The sequence below is a fragment of the Macaca thibetana genome, chromosome 15, assembly GCF_024542745.1.
Source record: "Macaca thibetana thibetana isolate TM-01 chromosome 15, ASM2454274v1, whole genome shotgun sequence".
Taxonomy (NCBI): Eukaryota; Metazoa; Chordata; class Mammalia; order Primates; family Cercopithecidae; genus Macaca; species Macaca thibetana.
This window is the reverse complement of record NC_065592.1, coordinates 53,193,284-53,213,239: the sequence shown is the minus strand read 5'-3', so window position 1 is coordinate 53,213,239 and position 19,956 is coordinate 53,193,284. Positions and strand designations below refer to the sequence as shown.

At 39.7% G+C, this 19,956-nt stretch overlaps 1 protein-coding gene across 3 annotated transcripts in view; it reads right to left on the bottom strand.

Annotated features, from left to right (window-relative positions):
- The window catches only part of MOB3B (MOB kinase activator 3B), a 213,583-nt gene that overhangs the window by 178,247 nt on the left and 15,380 nt on the right, over positions 1-19,956 (bottom strand). The window contains exon 1 of one of the 3 annotated variants that reach the window (XM_050761653.1): positions 2,920-3,926. The exons of the other annotated variants lie outside the window; for them this stretch is intronic. The gene's annotated coding sequence lies outside the window, so the exon portion shown is untranslated. Of the gene's footprint in view, positions 1-2,919; positions 3,927-19,956 lie in introns of those variants that run through there. 3 annotated transcript variants of the gene reach the window in all.

Genomic DNA, 19,956 nt, shown 5'->3' with positions numbered 1-19,956 from the left:
TGATCATGTGACAAATTTTGGATCCTGAAGATCTTGTTAAAATGCAAATTATGATTCAACAGGTCTGGTTGAGGTGATGCATTTCTAATGAACTGCTGGTGATGCTGATGCTGCTAGTCTGTGGGACACAATCGGAGTGGCAAGGTTCTCGGGTAAAACAGCTATATATTAAAATAAAATGGGCCAGGCAAGGTGGCTCACAGTGTAATTCCAGCACTTTGGGAGGCTGAGGTGGGAGGATCACTTGAGCCCAGGAGTTTGAGACCAGCCTGGGCAACCTGGTGAGACCTTGTCTCTACAAGTGATTTTTAAAACTTAGCTGGGCACAGTGGCATACTCCTACAGTCCCAGTTATTCGGGAGGCTGAGGCAGAAGGATCGCCTGAGCCCTGGAAGTCAAGGCTGCAGTGAGCCATAATTGTACCACCACACTCCAGTCTGGTGACAGAGTGAGACCCTGTCTCCAAAATAAATAAATAAGTAGATAAGTAAATAAATAAATAAATAAAATGAACTGAGCTGAGGAAGTCAGGAGGGACTGTGAGGCAGGGTTAGCTGCTCCATCCCTGTTCCTGCATGCCTGGGGGAGATTTCCACCACAGCTCATGCCACACTGTATTAGTTTTCCCATGCCTGTTCCACTAGTCTGGGAGCTCCTTGAAGACAAGGAACCCATCCTGATGACCCCAAGGGACTGCTGAACTCAATTCAGACACTCAATTCAGGCTATGTGTAAATAAATGAATGAAGTAATGAATTCATGAATGTATGAAATTCAGGTAATGAATGAAATTGAGGGAAATGACTGTTGGTTAGTGTATTAAAGTCTAAATGGGTTCAAACTTCCTGTTTCTGAATTACTGGACTAACTTCAGATATTACCAGTATTGAGAGTATTAAGTGCTTTATTGAGTTTGATATCCATGCAAGAGAACTATCCAGAAAGAGTAATCCTGGATATTCACTTTAGAAATATAAAGCTTCAAGAGTTCCCTTTACTGTAACACACAAAAGAAAGACCCAGAACTCCCTTCTCCTCTCAAGGGACATCTCCTATCCTGAAGGAACAGTAAGTACAGTTCTCAGCATATCACCAGGACAACATCTCTTACAAAACAATCATGCTGGCAGCGTATTATTATAATTAGCATAGATTCCCTTCTAAGGCACGTAGAAGCGTTATCTCTCTATGCTATATCAGTTTAAAGGTTCTCTAAGCAATATCACTAAAAACAAGCAATTAAACTCTCATTACTTTTATGACAAAATACAGCAAGTTTTCCAACTGAGTTGTCACATCAGTGTCCATTTTCACAATTAACTCATGTTGTGTTTACATGTTTAATCCTACTGCAGGAACAAGTGGAGATTAAATTTGTCAAGTAAACCACTGTAGCAAAGTCTGGTTTTATTGCCAGGAGTAAGAAACCTGTTAAACTCAGAAGGACCACTGAAAATGTTAAGTTTCATTGGACAACAATAGGAAGCACTTGCCCAAACGTGATCTATTTACATAGCATGCATTCTTCTGATCACAGCCTCAGGTTCTTTGGTCAGTTCAGGGCCTGCCTTCCTATGGCTGTTTTGTTGCAAATTGGGATGTTATATATAAGGACAGTACAATATCAACTTCTAAACTTCTCCAGGTACATGTAAAAGTTTAGTTCTAGAGCCTAAATATTAAAAAATCTGGATGTGGTTAACTGTGGTTCATCTCAATACAATAATAGGACTCCAATAAATATGAGACATTCCATTTATAATAGGGAAACTGTAATTAGGTGTGTTTTAAAATTTAGCTCTGGTTTAATCAAGTCATCCCAAGCAGTACAACATATTAGTCTTTGTCAGTAAAGGAATCCATCCACTCTAAACTCTCCCTAGGCTTCTGAAGAACTTTAAAATTGTTCATTAATTAATGCTTTCAGCACTCCTGCGGCCTCATTATGCTGTTGTTATTAAGCATTTTATTTTCTTCGTCCCAAGGGTTCCCAAAGCAAATACATGTTCCCCAGCAGACATTTATGTTTTCCTCCAGAAGAGTTGGTTTTCCATTCATGATCTAAAACAAATGTTAATTAAAACGATGGTTAATATGGCCCACACTTTTCCCAAACATTTTCAAAGTTGGCAGCATTCCACTCTCCTCTTCCTATATTCCAAGAAACTCCAGCAAGTGATTAGTCTTCTTCGTAGAGTAAAAATATCTAGACAAAAGCAGTCAAAGAATATTCTGAGTAGCTTCCCAGAAAGATATGCTTAGAAAAGCTCCCTGTTTGAGGCTGTCATACATCAGAAAGGTTCAATTCCTACCACCTTTGTGGAGGTCACTTTAAAGGCCAACTATCTTTTGACTCACAAATCACTTCTGGGAAATTTTCCTAAGGAAAAATCATGGATTTGCACAAAGCTTGGATGTGAAAGCTTGTGAATGTCTTTATTACAACATTGTTTATTATTTAAATTCAGAAAAACCTAACTTCCCAAAAATCATGGAGTATCCATATTATGGAATTCTATATAGACGTGTGAAAAGCTTTAATAAAATATTTAAAGATATTAAAATATTTATGATTTAGTATTATACACATATAAGCAGACAATGAAGAATAATTTCTAGAATTATCACAATTTCCTAAAAAATATAATACATATTTGACTGTAAAGAAATAAACTCACAACTTAATAACAATTACGTCTAGGTTCAGGTGATTTTAATTTCTTTTCTGTACTTTCCTAAATTTTTGTAGTTTTATATATTCTAAATTAAATACACATTACTTTGTAATTAAAATATAAAATGTTTTCCTTATTTCTTTCTCTTAGCAATGTGAATATAGTCTTCCTACATGGGGAATTAATCACTAGATTAGTAGGAAATTAATGAAATTAACGATGGATGAACAAAAAGTTAACTTACCACATATATTTGGCTTTAACTTCTTGTATGTAAATAAATTCCTCCCAGTAGATTCTCTACCAACTAGCTCCAGTTTCTACTAGCTGATCCTTGTTTAGAAGCAGTCCACTGATTTTTAGTAAATCAAAATGAAACTCCAAGAAAGACAAGAAAATGAAATGTGACAAGGAAGCTGGCCGTGGTGCTATGCACACTGATGGAAACCATGAATATGAATAGATGGAGCACTTGGACAGCAGGATAATGGAAGAGGGAAATGCTATTCATTTGACAGCTGCCAACTCCCCCTCCCTGCACTGTCACTCCCCAGCTGCCCACCCCCTTCTCCCGGCCTTGATTCCCAGCCCACAGAAATGCTGTGGTGCATGTAGCCTCCATGGTGTTCTCACACTCCAAAAGCGCAGAAGATAAAAGGCCACTGTGTTGAAAGCTTGTGCCTCATAGAGTAACAACAGTGCTAAAAGTGCTTAAAAATACGTTACTACTTTTCATATCAATCACGGCGTTTTCCAAACTACTCCCCAATCTACTGTGAGGTACAAGGGTGAGCATTGTTTAATTGGCTTTGGGAGTTGTATGAGCTGTGCGAGGCCTTTAATTAGAGGAGCTGGTGGAATAAGCATGTGATGTGTGTGTTAGGGAGGGGTGAGCTGGTTCTGCCATGGTCTTTGTAATCCCTTTGCAAATGCACTTTTGGACAAACTTAAAAGAAAGTAGAGGAAAGTTAGAAGAACTTGCTTCTTACTAAAAGAAGTTCAAGGTAGCAGTACCCTAGGTTTTGTTCGTGTATCTAATCTCTGAATTCAAATACCACTTAATAATGGTGCTTAAACTGTTTATTCTCAATGTCAGAATGTTCTCATCTAGGTCAACAGAGAAAACCTTGATTTGTAGTACTGGGGTCTCATCCTAGAGACCGTTGGTGCTGAGGCACATGCACCATTGAAAGGGGAAAGTTATTCAGTGCTAGCAGCAGTTGCTATGTAGAGATAAAGACCCGACATTGCTGGATCCGACATTGCATTTTTTATGTGATCTGTGTTTTTTTTTTTTTTTTTTTTTCTGAGTTCTTTAAGAGTAATTGGCAAATCCATTCTCCTGCCTTTTTAATGTGTAAATCGTGTCTGTTTTTATAGTGTTGATGACAGGCGTGAGCCACCGCGCCCGGCCAGAAATCTGTGTTTTTATAGGTTGATGACTTAAAAGAAAAATCAACACTTTCTATGAGCAAACAAAACATTTCTGTAGGCCAAAATAGGCCTGTGGACCTCTAATTCAGGAAGAACAAGATCTTAACACAAGATATTTGAAGCAGATTTTAAAGTGCACCAAATTTATCTGTATATGCATAAATTATTATCCAATAAATTCAGTAGAAAAGAACCATGAATTTAAATTCTAAACTGCCTGAAAATGTATCCGAATCAGCTCCTAAAATCATTTTGGGTCTATTTTTCTCCTTTAATTAAAATAAGAATAATCTACTAGAGTTTTACAATTTAAATATTGACAATTGTATTTATTTTTGCACCTCAGAGCCACGGCTGATATATTTCTTTTATGTATGAAGAGTTTGAGGAACAAAGAAAAATCATGGAAAAGCCAGAGGATGAAGCTGGAATGCAAGAGTCCTGTCTCTTTATGATTCAACAATCAAATAAAAATCTCTAAAGAATGACCAAGAAAGCAAGCTTATTAGGTTCATGAACAGAGTCATCATATAAACAAATTACTTTCATAATAGTCCCAGTAAAATGATCTCAGGTTCTTTTTTAAAACTCACGGAAAGGAAATGTGTCAGGTTAAGACACCTTTATCTGTTTTTTAATAACTGGAACATTAATCATATCTAATTCAATGTATATTTCAAAATGAGTAACTCAAATATTCACAGCACTGTCCAAATTAATGGACAGGCCCCATTTCCTAGGACTGATACTTAAATATTTACTAATTTGCTTTCCACATTGCCATTTCTCGTTAGAATGGCAACTTCTAGTTTGTGAAGGAAATGAGTCATATTCCATGCAACTATCCCACCTTCTGAAGGACAAGTCACAGCAGGAAATGAATGGCTTTTGGTTTTTTTCCTGCACTAGTACAGGAAAACAATGTATCTAATACTGAAGGATCTGAACTTTGGGACAATCACTTTTTCTAGATATTGTTTGCAACTTTCAAAACGTTCTTATAAATTAATGTAAATTAAACAGAATTATAATTTTGCCATTGTTTTATGTTGAAATGAAATCTATAGCTATCACTAAATGTTTATGAATTTTTCATCTACAATCAACCTTTCAATTAGTCTTATATAAAGTTGGTCTCAAGTTAGATTTCTGTTTTTTATATCTAACTTAAATATATCTTGTGGTTAAATGCTGTGGAAGGTTTGACTAGACCTCAGAACTATCAAGAACTTATAAATAATGGTTAAAAATCACCATTAAAGTGTGTATAGCAGAAACCCACAACTGAAATTCACTTGAATTGAGTCTGGTTCACCTTCTTTAGTTTCTTTCTATATTTCAAATTCCCTGTGCTAGGTGGAGGGTTTGGGGGAACCCTGTGACTTACAGATATATAAAGTGTCTTGTGAGAAATGCAAAATTCCTTCGTAGAACTGCCTTATCGTGCTATCCAAATTACAGAAAGTGCAAACAAGTGTCCTTACTTAGACGAAAGGCTACAGTAACCAAAACAGCATGGTACTGGTACCAAAACAGAGATATAGACCAATGGAACAAAACAGAGGCCTCAGAAATAACACCACACATCTACGACCATCTGTTCTTTGACAAACCTGACAAAAACAAGAAATGGGGAAAGGATTCCATGTTTAATAAATGGTGCTGGGAAAACTGGCTAGTCATATGTAGAAAGCTGAAACTGGATCCCTTCCTTACACCTTATACAAAAATTAATTCAAGATGGATTAGAGACTTAAATGTTAGACCTAAAGCCAAAAAAACTGTAGAAGAAAACCTAGGCAATACCATTCAGGACATAGGCATGGGCAATGACTTCATGACTAAAACACCAAAAGCAATGGCAACAAAAGCCAAAATAGACAAATGGGTTCTAATTAAACTAAAGAGCTTCTGCACAGCAAAAGAAACTACCATCAGAGTGAACAGGCAACCTCCAGAATGGGAGAAAATTGTTACAATCTACCCATCTGACAAAGGGCTAATATCCAGAATCTACAAAGAACGTAAACAAATTTACAAGAAAAAAACAACCCCATCAAAAAGTGGGTGAAGGATATGAACAGACACTTCTCAAAAAAAGACATTTATGCAGCCAACAGACACATGAAAAAATGTTCATCATCTCTGGTCATCAGAGAAATGCAAATCAAAACCACAATGAGATACCATTTCACACCAGTTAGAATGGCGATCATCAAAAAGCCACGAAACAACAGGTGCTGGAGAGGATGTGGAGAAATAGATTTAAAGTGTCCAACTATTACACTGTTGGTGGGAGTGTAAACTAGCTCAACCATTGTGGAAGACAGTGTGGTGACATCTCAAGGATCTAGAGCTAGAAATACCATTTGACCCAGTGATCCCTTTACTGGGTATATACCCAAAGGTTATAAATCATGCTACTATAAAGATATATGCACATATATGTTTATTGCAGCACTATTCACAATAGCAAAGACTTGGAACCAACCCAAATGTCCATCAATGATAGACTGGATTAAGAAAATGTGGCACATATACACCATGGAATACTATGCAGCCATAAAAAGGATGAGTTCATGTCCTTTGCAAGTACATGGATGAAGCTGGAAACCATCATTCTGAGCAAACTATCACAAGGACAGAAAACCAAACACTGCATGTTCTCACTCATAGGTGGGAATTGAACAGTGAGAACACTTGGACACAGGGTGGGGAACATCACACACTGGGGCCTGTCTTGGGGGTTGGGGACAGGGGAGGGACAGCATTGGGAGAAACACCTAATGTAAACGACAGGTTGATGGGTGCAGCGGGCCAGCATGGCACATGTATACCTATGCAATGAGCCTGCAGGTTGCGCACATGTACCCTAGAACTTAAAGTATAATAAAAATAAATAAATAAATAATAAAAATACAACACCAACTACCACAGGACCTTTTAAAAAGCGCTGTTTTAGGGCTGGCCACGGTGGCTCACGCCTGCAATCCAGGCCCTTTGGGAGGCCGAGGTGGGCAGATCACCTGAGATTGGGAGTTCCAGACCAGCCTGGCCAACCAACGTGGCAAAACTCTATCTCTACTAAAAATACAAAAACTAGCCGGGCATGGTGGTGGGTGCCTGTAATCCCAGCTACTTGTGAGGCTGAGGCAAGTGAATCCCTTGAACCAGGAGGCGGAGGGTACGGTGAGCCAAGATTGCCCCACTGCACCCTAGCCTGGGTGACAGAGTGAGACTCTGTCTCAAAAAAAAAAAAAAAAAAAAAAAAAAAAAAAAAGTGGTATTTGTGAGATAGGGATCTACATGAGCAATTTAATGTATTTCCAGCAAGGGAAAGTAGGGAATCAAAACTGTTAGGGCAGCCTTTTGTTTGCTTGACAAAAAAATAGAAGTTATTAGGCAAAAGGAATTTTAAATATTACAGTTTGTTTTACCTGTAGTCCTTGATGCTCTTTCAGGAAAAAGAAACCCACTCTCAACAAAAAGGGCAAAGACTAGAATCTGATCCTCTTTGTCTTTTTGCCATCAATTCACCTCTCTTATTTCTTCCATATATACACCATCCTTCTCCCTACAAATTTGATAGATCTCCAGTTTCTAGTCATGATTTGCTAAGCATAGTGCTGCAAGATCTACTTACACACTTCACTGCCTACAAATGAGACAATGAGAGAATTCTCCATTTCAAAACCACAACAATCTTTATATGCTCAGGTCCAGCACTTTAGGAGCTGGAGTCATTGATCTAGGTCTCCCATATAATATCAAACCAAATAATATTTAATACTGATTCCAACTATCTCTTCCCTATTCATATACTTATTTTAGGATTTAATTTATCTTTCACTCTTTCTGTGAAGTCTAGGGACTGGACAGCTACCTCTTTAACTTGTCATCCCGTATTTAGCATTTTACCTCTGAATAACTCACAAACTACAGTATACCCCACACTGGATTAAAGGTGTGCATTGGATATAGTTTTTAAACACACAAACACCTGTCAGCCAACTGAGGACTGTTGTGTGAAGACCATAGTCCTGAGATGGCCAAGTACACATCAGGTGTCCCTGTCTTCCCCAGGAACACGGCCAGGGCAGCCATCAGGTAAGCATACAGAAGCTTTTCTGGCTTCAGAATCTTTCTTAACACAGCCTCTCCAAGCAGCCACTACTGAAGGGTCAGACTTGGTCCTCCAGATGAAAAGCTTTTGTTGTGAGGCCTCCAAGCCCTCAATCCACCAGGATGCCCAAACTAAATTCTTACAGACGGGAGTATCTTCAGTCTTTCTAAAGAGAATGTCACAAGAAGGTAGGCATGAATCTCTTTTTATCCAGGTTTTAGCCTAAGTGTTAAGATCAGCAATTTTAAAAGATGGTGTCAGCCCTTTGTGACAAAGTCCTTTATTATCCTGTTCATCTCCCTGCTGAATTCTTAGCAACCTCCCTCAGAGATCTGCACTTTTTCTTGGGGGAAAGAGGTAGTTTCTCAAAGCCATAAGTGTGAGTTCAGAGAATGAGAGGTGCTGACTTCATTGTTTCCCAATTCAGTGAAGCAGGAGCTGGACTTCAGGCATCTAATTCTCCTCGAATAAAGAGCTAGGGGTGACTAGACTGGAGAAAGAACATGACATACGTGTGAGGTCTAAGAACCAGAAGAAAAAAGGAGGGCAAGGGAAGGACTGGGAGTTGAAAAAATTTCAACATGCCTTTACAAGGTAACTACATTTTACTAGAGGAAAAATTGACCACAAACGTCAAATGTAGTAATTTTTCATTTCAAGTTCTTGTCCTCTCCATCTGCTCCAATTCAGAGCCCAAATGCCCTAAAAGGGCGAGATAAGATAAAGTAACGAGACCATCAACTTCTCTCGAATTAACAAGTAACCATAAATGAAAATCAAAGTGGAGGCGGGTCCGGCCCCCACTGGCTGCTGTTCTTTGGGAAGGAGAGGTGGCCACTGTTGTAGAAGGCAGCCCTGCCTTCTCCATCAGCAGCAGCCTCAGTCAGCTCTCCTGTCCTCCTGTCTCTTCTTCCTGCATACTTTGCCCCAGATTCTGACTTGAACCTTGCTAAAATATTAATTAGCCCTCTGTAAAGTTTGACTGTCCAGTGGCACTAGAATCACAGAATAATCAGTGTAGTGGACCCTGTGATGTGACATTAGATTCCTTTTGGACTAGGGTATTTATTCTCCCAGTTGAGGGTCTCTCAAAGAAGCATGCCTAGTTAGAGAGCCACCTCCCTGGAGGGAGTTGCCCTCTGGGGGTTGGGTGACCCACAGCCAATGACTGGCTGATGGAGGAACATAAAGGCCTTGCCCCCTTGCCTTAATTCAGGACCATGCTTGAGGCTGTCCGCGCTCCAGAGCCCCCTGTGCATCACAGCCATCCTCTCCCTCTGTTCCATTCTCCTGCTTGCATTCCCCTTGTGGCCATAAGCAGTCCCTAATCAACCTCTTACATGAGAATCACAGGGTCTCAGAGTGAGATTCCCGGACAACTGAACTGTGACAATCAAACACAAAGTACAAATAGTGCTTCATTATCCTTTGCTCAATTTTAAATTCATACATTGTTTACTGACATCCGTAATGCTTGCATCTGCTACATTTACACTTTGGTATTCTGCAAACATACCAGGACATGGCTAGGCTGTCTGTCCCCCAGTCTAGTGATAACAATGCTACTGCAGGATTTGCACCATGATTTTAAAAACGCAGTTCCCTATCCACTCAAGTTTTTTTATGACTCTAAGATGGGATAAGTAGAACCATAATTACAGGGAAAAAAATGTGGGCATTGCAATTGTAGTCCAAAGTGTTGGAGCATTCACATTTGTGGCCTCGGCAGTCCCGTTTGCCTTTGTGGAGGCTCTATTTTCCACCTCACTTTAGCTATGATTTCTGATATGCACCCATTTCAGTGAGCACAGTTTAAATGACACCCATCCTACAACAACCCTGTTCAAACTTCAGTTACCACAGGATATTATATTAGTTAACTGGAAGAAGTATGCTCTTCAGCCCACACTACATAAATGACAGATACATAGCACAACCAGTGGCCAATCACATCACTTCTTTCAAAGACTGTCAGTGACTGACCTGGTCACTGCACATCTGAGCAGTAGAGTGATACTTGGTCCTGGGGCTTGGGGAGACAAAGGAAGGACAGCAAGAAAGCAGGGCACACCAGCCAGAAGGCAGTTACAGCTGACCTCCATCCTGAACAAGAGCAGGGTCTTAGAAGGGGTCTGGGAGCATGTTAATCCACCCATCTTCAAGCACAGGAAAATTGGGACCAATATCAAACCTCATTATTCATTTCCCATCCCTTCTTTAACACATTACCACAAACTTAGTGGCTTCAAACACCATAAGTTGATCTTACAGTTTGGAGGTCAGGAGTCTAAAATGGGTGGCAGGGCTATGTTACTGCTGGAGGTTCTGGGAGAGAATCCACTTCCTTGCCTTTTCTAACTTCTGTAGGCTGCCTGCATTCCTTGACTTGTGGCCCTATAACACGCTGACCTCTGCTTCTGTCATTGCATCTCCTCAGACTCTCACTTGCCTGCCTCCTTCTCATAAGAACCCTGTGGTTACACGGGGCCAACCCTGATAATCCAGAACAATCACCCATTTCAACATCTTTAGTGTATTCACATATACAAACATTTCATCTGGCATGTAAGATAACATATTCACAGGCTTTATGGATGAGAATGTGGACACCTTTGGGGACCTATTATTTTACCTACCATACCCCATCATGTTTTTGCAAGTGACTGGTGTTCTCCTGGACAGTGTCTTGCATTCAGCTGCTAGAATGACAGGGCTGCCCGCAAACATCTGTGTCTGTACCTAGACCCCCCTGGGAAAGGGCAAGAGTGAAAGAACGATGGCCTGATGTTCCTGCCCCAAATCAGCTTTTCCCAAAGGGCTGCTTAAGACTCTAGTCCCTAGATACATTCTACATTAAAACGTACCACTTTCCCGTGAATGTGGGAAGTACTGCATTCACACTCTCACAATTCATATCAGCATAACAAAGATCCTGAGATGTTCTGCGGTAAAGAAACCTCTTTGACTTGCTTAACTCTGAGTTTTCTAAATTTACTTTTACCTAAAATAAATTAAGGAAGAGGTTGGGAATGCTGTACTGGCTTATACTCCAGCTCTGGCCAATGCCATGCAAACAGTTCTGCGTGAAGTCCACAGACCTCTCAGGCCCTCTTAAAAGCTTAATGCATGAAGCTGTCTTACCAGAATTATATTAATTCTCCTTGAGTGGTTTCTTCTCTTGCACCAGCCGTTGGATGCACTTTGGCAAACCCCGAAACTGGCTATTGACTCACACGTGCAAAGTATATGAAGTGACACATTTTTCAGGTGTCTCAGCTCTGCCTGGAAACTCATTTCCTGGAGAGCCATTTGTTTTTTCCTCTCTCTTCCTTCTCTTTGACTCTGGCTCTCAAAACTAAAGGGAAAAAAATGACCAGGAAATAACGTGTCACCAATTACACTCATGGGCTTTTACTTCTCTCTCTCTTACCTGTCAAATCAAATGCCAGATTTCCACATGGAAACTAAAATTTTTTTTCATTCAGCAGATGAGTTGCTGTTATCAAAACAGAGAAGTACTCATACATTGCCTTATTGCTGGTGTGTTCCAGGCTGCAGCCCTGGATCACTACTGCAGTGGGATGTTTGACTTACCAGTTTTTCTCGGGAACCACTGGAAGTCTTGGAGGAACCACAGAATCTCAAACAGAAGGAAATTTAGAGGTCACTGATTTAAATTTTCTTCTGGAATCCTAGACTCTTTATTTTAATATCCCCAATTAAGAGGCTTTTAATTCATGTTTAACATATTTTACAACCATCATCTACCTTTCAACTACTACTCACTTGAACAAAACCTCCATCCTAGAGAACCAGGTAATTTGCCAAGCCCACACCAGACTATGTACCTCTTGCCTGTGTCTGAAATGTCTCCTCTCATCTACCCACATTTTTCATCACAATAGCCAATATTTATTGTATATGTTCATATTCCATATGGTAGGTACTGTGCCAGGCCCTTTAATTATGTCAACCTATTTAATCTTTTTTTTTTTTTTTTTTTTTGAGACAGTGTCTCGCTCTGTCACCCAGGCTGGAGTGCAGTGGCTTGATCTCAGCTCACTGCAACTCCTGCCTCCCAGGTTTAAGCAATTATCTGCCTCAGCCTCCCAAGTAGTTGGGATTACAGGTGCCTGCCATCACACCTGGCTAATTTTGTGTGTGTGTGTGTGTGTGTGTGTGTTTTTTTTAGTAGAGATGGGGTTTCACCATCTTGGCCAGGCTGGTCTTGAACTCCTGACCTCATGATCCACCCACCTCGGCCTCCCAAAGTGCTGGGATTACAAGGATGAGCCACCGTGCCTGGCCCACCTTACTTAATCTTGACCGTAGTCGTATGATGTAGTATTGCTGCTTTATAGACAAACAAGAAAAATTATTTACTGACTTTTACTGTGACTGATACCATTTGCTGTGTGTCACATTTAAGATGCCGTGCTAAGCATTTTATATTTTTATCGTTGTGTCTATGAGTCAATGTTATGATTCCTCTTTTGCTGATAAAGAAACAGAAGCTTCCATATGGTGAGAAATTCATCCATGGTCACACAGCTAGTAAGTGGCAGGGCTGGGATCCAAGTGCACGAGTATCTTCTATTCATACTTCACTCCTACCTTCTTGTTTTCTTTCCTGCCAGTGGGATCCTCTGTGTATCTCAGAATTCACAGGGCACTTACTCGTCAGCCTGGTCTTGTTATCGTCACACTGTGCCCAGTGGTTGCTTTCTCCTCACTGGACATCTCTTACGGTACTTTGCATCCCTTACCATGGTGCTTACAATGCGCGCTCCCTAAATGTAAACTGGTCTAGAACAAGTCTTCTTACAGCAACCAGGACTGGCATGGACATTTTTCTGATGAGAGATTTCCAGGTTTCAGTTGATTTCTTGGTTATTTCAGGATGCAACTATACAATGGCATTCAGTACAGGGAATTTAATGCAATACTTTGTCCCCTGATGTTTGTTTTAACAGTTACAGAAGGAGAGAGTGACTGTTAGGCTGAGTCCCCCTCAGATCTACTGGGGTGGCTAAGTCAAAAGAATCTCTACGAGTCAGTTATATCTCAACATGTAGCAAAATGCCCAGCACAAAGCAGGTGCCCAAAAAATATCTTTTGAAGAATAACCATTTACAGATAAAGTCAAGTTCTACAGACTGTTTAAAAATGATGATCTCCTTTCATCTCCAAAGTGATTCTTAGAAATCATTCATCCAGAAGGTTTAAGTTCTTCAAGCAATTAAAGTTATGGTAATTATAATAATTCTATTATTTTTCTGTTGAAATGGATTTGGCACACAGATGAGTTTTTTTGTTTGTTTGTCTGTTTTGTTTTTAAAGATTTCAAGGTAACTTGTTAGGAGGTATAGAAGAGGGTACCAATAGCGAATTGCTAAATTGCTCCAACCAAGAGTCCTGCAGCATTTTGGGGGACCAAAGGAATTCACTTGGGAAATACGACTTTCTCTGTAATACGTACTCAGGATATTAAAATCCTATGGACAAGTTCCTGAAGAAAGTATTCCACTGATACCAGAATAATGCCTTTGGGCTAAAACATACTGTCTTTTGACTGAGTTTCTTGAAATCTCTGTACTAAATACTGATACTCTACAAATAATAAATCATAACAAGATCTAAACTGAAAAGGTTTTGTAAAGTATCACATTAAAAAATGCAAGGATTGTTCACAGTCTTTTTCATCCATTAAGCCAGAAGCTTCTCCAGAAGCTGAGTCCCACGTGTAGGGACCATCCAAGAAGTCCTGGCAGGATTTGGAGTAGAGGGAAGAGGCAGTTTCCCTGGGAACATGGCTGAGGCACTTCTAGAAAAAATAAACTCATAGAAGGCCTACATCACCAAATGCAAGAAATTAAAACTATTTTGTTTTTCATTCTGAAGGCGATTTTTCTAAAACTAACTAAAATAAATTGAAGTATATTAAAATATTAACTCACACACAAAAAAACTAGGGAGATAAGGTGTCAGATACCCCTAATAAATGCAAGTGGGAAATCAAAAGGAGTCCCAGACAGGCAGGAGAAAAACTATGCTGAGTTTAAATTAAGTTTGTCCCCAGACAGCGATTTGTAGACAGAGAAACAACATTAATGTGTATGCTTAAAACAATACAGTAAATCACCCAGTCTAAATATTTGAAGAAAATAGGGCCCATTGAGGCTGTTTTCCAAGGTCAAACACTTCATTAGAATAGAACTACGGTCTCCTAAAATGCTAATCCTTCCACTACTCCTGGGAAAGAAAACAGCTCCAGTTCCAGTTGATCTGTCTGGAACAACTGGAGAAAGTCAGGTATGGGAAAGAGCAAGACTGAGTGCTGTCGTCAGTTGGTGACGTCTGCTGTGGCATTATGGAAAGAATGATAATCCACATGCCACAGATCTGCCACTCTCCAGTGTACCCTGCCACAGTCTAAGTCTACAGAAAAGTCAGCAAAATTGTTGAGTAACTAATACAGATGTTTTCAGTTTTCTTAATGCTCATCATTCACATGTCATCCAGTAAAAATACATAAATACACACACACATTAAGAGATACTGTAACTTTCATAGTTCCAGTGCCAAGGCTTAGTATCAACACATATTTGCTATAGGAAGGAAGGGAGGAAGGAAGACAGGGAGAAAGTGGGAGGGAGAGAAGAGAAGGAGGGAAGGAAATTCCCCAAATACTTCAAGTTCCCCAAATTTAAAGAAGCATGAAATGAAATTATCAGCCCAACAAATTAATTAATTAGTCTATTTATTTATTTTTACTTGAGACGGAGTCTCACTCTGTTGCCCAGGCTTGAGGGCAGAGGTGCGACCTTGGCTTACTTCAACCTCCGCCTCCTGGGTTCAAGTGATCCTGCCACCTCAGCCTCCTGAGTAGCTGGAATTAGAGGCGTGCACCACCACGCCTGGCTAATTTTTGTATTTTTAGTAGAGATGGGTTTTCACCATGTTGGCCAGGTTGGTCTTGAACTCCTGACACCTGCCTCGGCCTTCCAAAGTGCCAGGATTACAGGCGTGAGCCACCACGCCCGGCCTGTTTTTTTGTTTTTAGGGGTTTTTTTTGAGAGGAGTCTCACTCTGTCACCCAGGTTGGAGTGTAGTGGCACAATCTTGGCTCACTGCAACCTCCACCTCCTGGGTTCAAGCAATCCTCCTACTTCAGCCTCCTGAGTAGCTGAGATTACAGGCGTGCACCACCACCTCCAGCTAATTTTTTTATTTTTAGTAGAGACGGGGTTTCACCATGTTGCCCAGGCTGTTCTCGAAGTCTTGACCTCAGATGATCCACCCGCCTCGCTCTCCTAAAGCGCTGGGATTATAGGCGTGAGCACGGCACCCAGCCTCCAACAAATTTATGTAACAGATTTTAGTAACACTATGTACTTAAATAATAACTTAACTTTCTGTTCAATGGATTTTAACACATCTTCTGCTCAATGGATTTGAACACATCTTTCTCCAGTTGTTCCAACTTTCAGCGACTCATTTGATTAAAATCAAGAAGCTTATGTGGTAATAGAAAAAGAGAGAGGGGGAAGACAACAAAAATAAAGAGGACAAAAGGCATTTTACAATATAAAATATTTGAGTTTTTCATATTTCTCTTTTGTTTAAAATCAGAGAAAACACTGAAATTATGATGTGATCATTGTTGCTGCTTACATTACCTAACCAAGAGTAACTATGCAATCTTCCAGTCGGTAATCCTCCCTCTATTCCATCTGAATTTGGATATTGGATTTCTTTTCTATCATTGTCTTCTTTGTATGTGCTATTTAGATCAGTGATACACAAAGTATGTTCCCCAAAATGTTAATTCCTCAGGATATTAGTAAGTGTGATTTTTTAAAAGTATGTAGTCCAATAAGTTTGTTATATTATAGGTTAGACAAGTTTAACAGGTGCCTTGCTACAAGATACTGGAGGTTTTTCACATACTAACATATGCTGCAAGTCTAAATACATATGCTGTTCTAAATTTCTTTAGCTACAAAATCTTTCCTTCGTGGAGCTTTTAGCCAAAATAGTGTTTCATGGAACCAATGTTGAGCAAATGGATTTGAATACTGCTTCACCTCAAGCTGCTGTATTGAAAAATCACTCCATTCTCTCTTTTAATCACATGATGCTCTGGTGCTACCCACAGCCTGTCTCTGCACCAGGATCCACCAAGTTCACACAGTGGGGGTTAGGAGATACTCCCTGAAGTCTACTGCAGAGACCTCGGCAGGTCCCTGGCTCTTGCCTCTTCTCACAGGGGCAGTAGTGCCTTTTCCTCCTTTAGCCACAGAAGTCAGAAATGAATTCCAGCCACACCCTGGGATCATATTTGCCAGGTCCCGTAAGTCAGGTCAAGTGGCAGGGACTCATAAACAGTTTCCAGCAGCTAAACTGACCGCATGGAGAGGGAAAGAATCTCACTCTCCACAGGCAGAAGAAGGGACCCAAGTGTGTTTAACTCATTTTGTCAGAAGCCAGGAATTTTTAAAACTCTTTCTCGAAAAAGCTGTTTTTGAGAGGTTAAGGTTGTGATGTCATTAGGTAAAACATTTTCATCTGTATTTGACAAAAAAAAAAAAAAAAAAGAAAGAAAGAAAGAAAGAAAGAAAAACATGAGACACTCAGAACCCTTTATTTTATACTTAAATAACAGTTTAATAGAAAATCAGGCAGCCTTTAGTTCGGTGTGAACTTTGCCAGGTTATGTAACTTTTTGCAGCCTTGGTTCTTCAGCCATAAAATGGGGATAAAAATATCCATCCTGCAGCATTCTGTCAGTGATAAAAGTGAAATAATGCATTCACTGGTAACACTGTGCTCAACGCATGGTTCATGCCCAGTGTAGCATCAGCTGCGGATGGTACTGAAGGATCTACATGTTGGCTCCTGTGAGAAACAAGCTCCATGGGTTCTGCTTTTCAAAGAAAGCAAATGACAGTACCATCCTACAAAAGAGTTTTCTTCCAAGGAAAGGATGCTTTAAAAAAAAAAAAAAAAAAAAAAAAAGCAAATTCATCATTTATCTTCTTATTTATGTAACCTTGAAAAAATTTAAATCCTTCATTTCAGTAGTACGTCTTGTACTCTTTCAGAAAAGAAATCACTAGAAAGCTGCCTATGGCTGACAACTCCAATTCTCTCCAGAAGGATTTTTTTTTCAATCTCTCTTGGGCATCTATAATGTGCCCCATTATGCCAGTCCAACCCCCTGATCTAGCTTACACCAGCCTCAATGCATTTTGATTTCTAGATTGCTTTTCCAAATAGACCAAAGACAGGCTAACTGTTCACCAAACTATTCCATCTCCTTCCTGGGCACCTGACTACATTTCCTGGCATCCCTCACACTTAGCTGTGGCCATGTGACTAAGTTCCAGCCAATGGAATGGGACTGACAGTGTTGTGTGTCCCTCTAAGCCTAACCATATTACCTTCCCATGCACACTCCTCCATGCTCCTGCCCCTTTGCTCCAGCCTGACAAAGATAAGCCCTGCAAGCCTGATAAAGGAAGCCGCATGGAAGATGGCAGGGCCACAAGAGGGAAAGGGTCTATGTTCCTGACAACTCTTATAGAGACCCAACTACAGCTCAAGTACCCTGGTTTTGAGCTGGGTACACATGAAGAATGCTTCTATCATATTTAGGCCATCCTATAATTTTGGATGTTTTTTACAGTAGCTGGTGTCTGAAGCATCTGGAAGTCCTGAGATTTTTGCAGAACATTATGAGTTTATAAAAATAATAAATCGAATTATTGTGTGCCAAGTCACAGACTCAGGCACTAGCTCATAAAATAACTAAATAATCTAAAACTTAAGGTATCATTATAAACTAGGTTCTACTCTAAGTAAACCATCAGATATGCCAAAAGTTTAATAAAAATATTGCTAAAGGTTGAATTTTCTATGTTTCAACCTTAAAGTATAGAAAATTCATTTCATTTATTTAGTTTTTCTGTGACACAAGAAAGGCTAGCATTGCTTGACTCTAGTAGCAGGGACATCTTGATTCACCCTATTAAACACTACTGTTTCATGGGGTATAGTTTGTGTAGGAGCATTAGTGCAGATAGACATTTCTGGGTTTTTATTTTCAAATCAAATTAGAATTGGCATTGTCAGCTCTAGGTTCTCATCTATATTTAGTAAATAATAGATTGGGATCACTTTCTTAACTTCATAATTATATGATTATATTCCATTATGATTTGACTGTAGTTATCCATGGTTTAAATCAATCATGAAAAACATTATTTTATCTAAATGTTATAATGTATAGGAATATGCATTTGTTCTGTGCACACACAGAAAAGTACATCAGGGGATACTCTAAGAAATTTAAGCCTCAGGCCAAACCTGGGAAATTCAAGCCTCAACCTCAACCTAAGACCAATTAAGTAAATTATTTATATCATTGGCTAAAGTATAAGGGAGCTAACCTAGTTTAAGGCCATCCAGTTAAAGATCAAATGCCAAATAAGATTATTTACTGATTACCAAAAAACTATCATGTTAATTCAGTAAAGATCTCATAATCAAATATATTATCAATGGTACTTCTGGAAAACTGCCTTTGGTGATCATAGATATTAACCTCAACCCAAATACATCCTAAGTAACATACTAACAACATGCCTCATACCAGTCTTATTCTTTCCATCTCTACTGCTCCCACCTTAATCTAGGTCACAACTCTCACCAGGCCTACTGAAATATCTGCCCTCAACCTGGCCTCCTTGTTTCTACTCTAGCCCCTTCTCCAAATTGTTCCCCTACAAGGCCCCGAAAGGGATCTCCTTCAAGCACACATCATATCATACCACTCTCTTGTTTGAAATGCTTTCATATGTTTTAACTGGTCTTAGAATAAAACTGGAACTCCATCATGGCCTGCTGTGCCTGCCAGTCCCAACCTATCCTAGTACCAACCTCTCCATTCCCTTCACTCCAGCCCAACTAATCTCCTTTGTATCCCTTAAATATCCTGAGCTCTGCCCATCAGGGCCTGTGAACTTGCTGTTCCCTCCGTCCAAAATGCTCCCTTCCAGCTTTGTGCACAGCTGACTGCTCTTCACCCTTCAGGTCTTAACTCATCCATCACCTCCCCTAGTTACCTTCTTGCCCTGTTTATTTGCTTTATAGCACTTATAAAGCCCTGTAATTTTATTGTTGTTGTTTGAAGACTTGGACACACTATGAGGACATGAAGTTCCCCCATTTTTTTTACTACCTGTGTCAGGCATCATCTCCTTGGAGATGAAAGGATGGACAAACAGATGGATGGATGGATGGAGGGATGGATGGATGGATGGATGGATGGACAGATGGATGGGTGGGTGGATGGATGGAATAAACATGTAGTAGATACTTTCAGAATTATTTGACCCAACAACTGGAACCATCCATGAGAAACCATATTATCACATTTAGCAATGAGTGATTCTGGCAGGGATATATATAGGGCAATCCCAATTTCTCCTTAAGTACATCTCTCCTGGGAATATAAAGAAGCTTTAACTCTGGGACCATTCATATGGCTCTTTCCACACAGTGAGTTCTACTCTTAAAGGAAAAAAACTCAATTATGCAAGATTAGTAATTTCAAGAGGATATCCCAGTATTTAATTAGCTATAATATTTGAAGACATAAGGCTATCCTGGTTTTTAATTTTAAAACATCCAATTTATGAAGAAGCTCTTTCAGAGAAAATA